Source organism: Triticum dicoccoides, chromosome 2B (assembly GCF_002162155.2).
Source record: "Triticum dicoccoides isolate Atlit2015 ecotype Zavitan chromosome 2B, WEW_v2.0, whole genome shotgun sequence".
Lineage (NCBI taxonomy): Eukaryota > Viridiplantae > Streptophyta > Magnoliopsida > Poales > Poaceae > Triticum > Triticum dicoccoides.
Genome location: NC_041383.1, coordinates 217,335,813 through 217,339,624, shown reverse-complemented (window position 1 = coordinate 217,339,624; position 3,812 = coordinate 217,335,813).

Here is a 3,812-nt window from a genome sequence, read left to right as displayed (position 1 = left end):
CTTCGCGGGCCGGCGGCGATGTGGGGCGTGGGCTGCCCACGTGGCGGCGCCTGATTCGTCCGGCGGCGCGGGCGGACGTGTCCGGCCGCCCGGATTTCGTCCGGCGGTGCGAGGGGAGCGGGGAGACTAGGGTTTCGTCCGGAAATTCGGGGGAGTGCACATATTTATAGGTAGAGGGAGCTAGGAGTGTCCAAATGAGGTGTGGTTTTCGCCCACACGATTGTGATCCGACGACGGAGAGCATGGGAAGTGACTTAGATGGGTTTTTGGGCTGTTTTGGAGGGGTGTTGGGCTGCAACCCAAAAGAGTCCTATGCGGTTACACGGTTAACCGTTGGAGTATCAAACGAGCTCCAAATGGCACGAAACTTGACAGGTGGTCTACCGGTGGTGTACCAAGGCCACTTGGCAAGCCTCGGTCCATTCCGAGAACGTTTAACACCCTCTCACGACAAAGAGACAAGAGGGGGTGCGCCGGTGCATGTGGGAGCGTCGGAATGCAAAACGGACAATGGGGAAAATGTTCGGATGCATGAGACGAACACGTATGCAAATGAGGTGCACATGATGACATGATATGAGATGCATGACATGAGCAAAATGCAAAACAAAAGACAAACCCAACCAAGGAGGGAAAACCATAGCACATAGCCGAAAATGGCAAGAGTTGGAGTTACAAATATTGAAAGTTACATCCGGGGTGTTACAATACCAAATAAAGTCCGAACACTTTTATAGTACAATTCGGCGTCCCGAATATAGCATTATATCCATCAGCTCTGAATCATGTCTTTGGTCAATAGTTTGGTTGCCTGGCTCCTGTGGTTACTACCTTACATTCCACTTATCGGCTAAGGTAGTAAAGGGAGAACTACTGCGATTGTGCTTCCGGTTCATCCGGACAAACACCTCAGTGGAGAAAACCAAAAACTGACTGTCATGATGCGGCGAGTGCTGGTCAGCTATTCGGTGACTAAGTATAAATCTCTTGCGTTTTTTTCCGCATTACGCGACAGACCGGCCTTCACCCGGCCGAGCATCCACAGCACCCAAGTTCGGATAATCGAACAATACTAGGGGATGTGCCCACACTCTCATTGTAAAACTCCTATGGCTAAGTGAGAGTGATAAATCCAAATAGTCTGATTGTCTAGTTTCCCGCACTAACACCTCCTTCACGGACCAAGACGTTGGGTCAAGTGTGTGTGAGTGCTATCCCGAACACCCCCTTACTACCTACGTGGGGGCTGAAGCCGACGACTGGCCAACTCTCAGATGTCGTAAACAGCCGCACAGGAGGAGATATTTTAAAGTAAAACACGCAATATATCATACATAAGCCTTGTTTTCATAATATAGGATTGGACAACATCGATACATTCATTCAAAAATGATGTCCTTCGAACACTGGCCCTCAACAATGCAGGATCCTTCCAGCACATCATCAAAATACCGCTCCGGCATGCGGTGCTCTTTACCTGCGGGCGGTCCCTCAGTCGCGAGCTTGACGGTGTTCATCTTCGCCCACTACACCTTGACATGGGGGAAGGCAAACCGCGCACCTTCAATATAGACCGACTGCTTTATGGCATCAAGACGGGGCAGGCATTGACCAGCCGCTTCACGAGCCCAAAGTAACTGCCGGGTATGGGTTCGGCAGGCCACAGATGGATTATAAAATCCTTCATGGACAATCCGGCCATCCTATGCATTTCGGTCAGTTGTTTTAGCTGATCGTTGAGGGACACCGGATGCTCAAGCGCAAGGTATTGCGACCAGCACAGCTTCTTCGTTGTATTCCCCTCTTCAGCTCGGAAGAACTCTGCAGCATCAGCAACACTCCGGGGCAGATCCGCAAAAGCTCCTGGAGAACTCCAAAGTCGGGTCAGTAAGATATATTTCCTTCTCACAAATTTGCTCTTCATATTAAAGCCTTACCAGCCGCAATTTGCTTTCCTCCTGGATCTCCCGGCAGGCGTTTTGGGCTTCGGCCCGGGCCTCTTGTGCACTTTGAAGGGCCTTAGAAAGTTCAGATTTCTGATCCGAAATTTTGCGCTCTAAGGACTCACATTTTCTTATAGCATCCTTGAGCTCTTGATGGACTTCCTCCACCCTTGACACATGTTTTCGGCGGGCGGCTCATTCCTCCTCCAGCTCCTTCTTGGCCTCGGCCAGCATGCTCTTGAGGGTCTCGACCTCAGACGCATCTCCTATGAGCAAAGTTATAACATTTATTCAGATGAGAACTTATTGCTGATGTTATTTCAGATGCATTTTTTGGTATCACATACCTTGCTTTTTTGCTAACTTCCGCCTCGGTTCTGACGCTTCAGCGGCTTGGGAAGCTGATGCATGCATTGTGGCCTGTTTGATTCAAATAGATATGTCTGTTAATCTCCTATACGAGTCATTAGATCCTCTGTTCGGCCTTTCTTCATGAAAGCCAAACAGAGTCTCAGGGGCTACTATCTATACACACACAGTTTTCCTTTATAGCTAAAAGGCATCATATTACATACCTCAAAGCCTCTTAGAAGGCTAGTGTAGGCCTCGTTCAATCCGCTTTTAGTGGACTGAACCCTTTCAACCATCATACGCATAAGGGTACGATGTTCTTCCAGAATGGTAGCATTCTGAAGTGCTTCCACCAGGGTATCCGGCGCCTCCGGATTGACAGGGGTCACTGGTGGAATTGGTGCACCCCCTTCCTTCGAAGGAGGCTGCTCACCTGATTCCGGGCAGTACGGGTCTCCGAAATAATATTCGGTCGGGGGCTGAATTGGGCATGGCCCCCGTCACCTGTCTCCATGGGCGTCGGTTCCCCCTCTCTCCGGCAACTGAGGTATTACCCTCTGCCACCACCTTCTCGGCCTCCCGCACCTCCCCATGACCGGGAGAGGTTCTTTGGGACAACACTTAGGTATTTTCCGTAGCAGTGGGCGTGGAGGCCCGCGGAGGCGATTCGCTCTCCATCATGTTCGGCCCCGGCGAATTCCCAGAGTACGATGATCACTGCGGGAGATCGCAAGCTGGACTGCAACACGTAATTCAACATATTAGAACCACAAGGCATAAAACCGGATATATGTATGCTGTCTTTCGGACACTTACGATTCGGCCAGGGGCTTCGGCCTGGAGCGTCGCTTTGGGATGGCGTCGGCGTCCAATTCGGAATCGTCCGAAAGGGAGAGTTTCCCCTTCTTGGACGCCTCCGCCTCCAGCTCCACGGAAGCCCCCCTTTTCTTCTTTCCCCCCTTAAGGGGAGAATTACTCTCTTCCTCCTCCCCTTCGTTGTCCTTTGGGGAGGAGTGAGTCTCGGTGTCTTCGGACACTACGTCCGAAGCACCTTTACGGCAGAGGCCACTTTTGGCCTCCTTGCCCTTCTTCTTGGCCTTATTTTCCAGTGCCTGATATGGTGCCGGAACCAGCATCCTCGTTAATAGAGGGATGGCGGGGTCTTCAGGCAGCGGAGCTGGACAGTGAATCCGCTCCGCCTTCTTCGTCCAGCCCTGTGGTAAGAATGGAAAGCTTAGTATGCCCCTTGGATTTACAAATAATAAAGTTATCATGAAAACTTACGGGAGTGGCTGGATGAGCGTAGTCGAGGCCGAGGTCTTCGGTCATTTTCGGCCATGGCTTCTGGGCCTTCAAAAGTAGCTTCCATATGTCTTCGTGCGTCGTGCCGAAGAACCACTACAGGGTTCGGGGATTGGCCAGATCGAACTCCCACATATACTGAGTCTGGCGCTGGCAGGGGAGCATCCGACGAAAAAGCATCACCTGGATCACGCCGGCAAGACTAGTGTTCTTGTC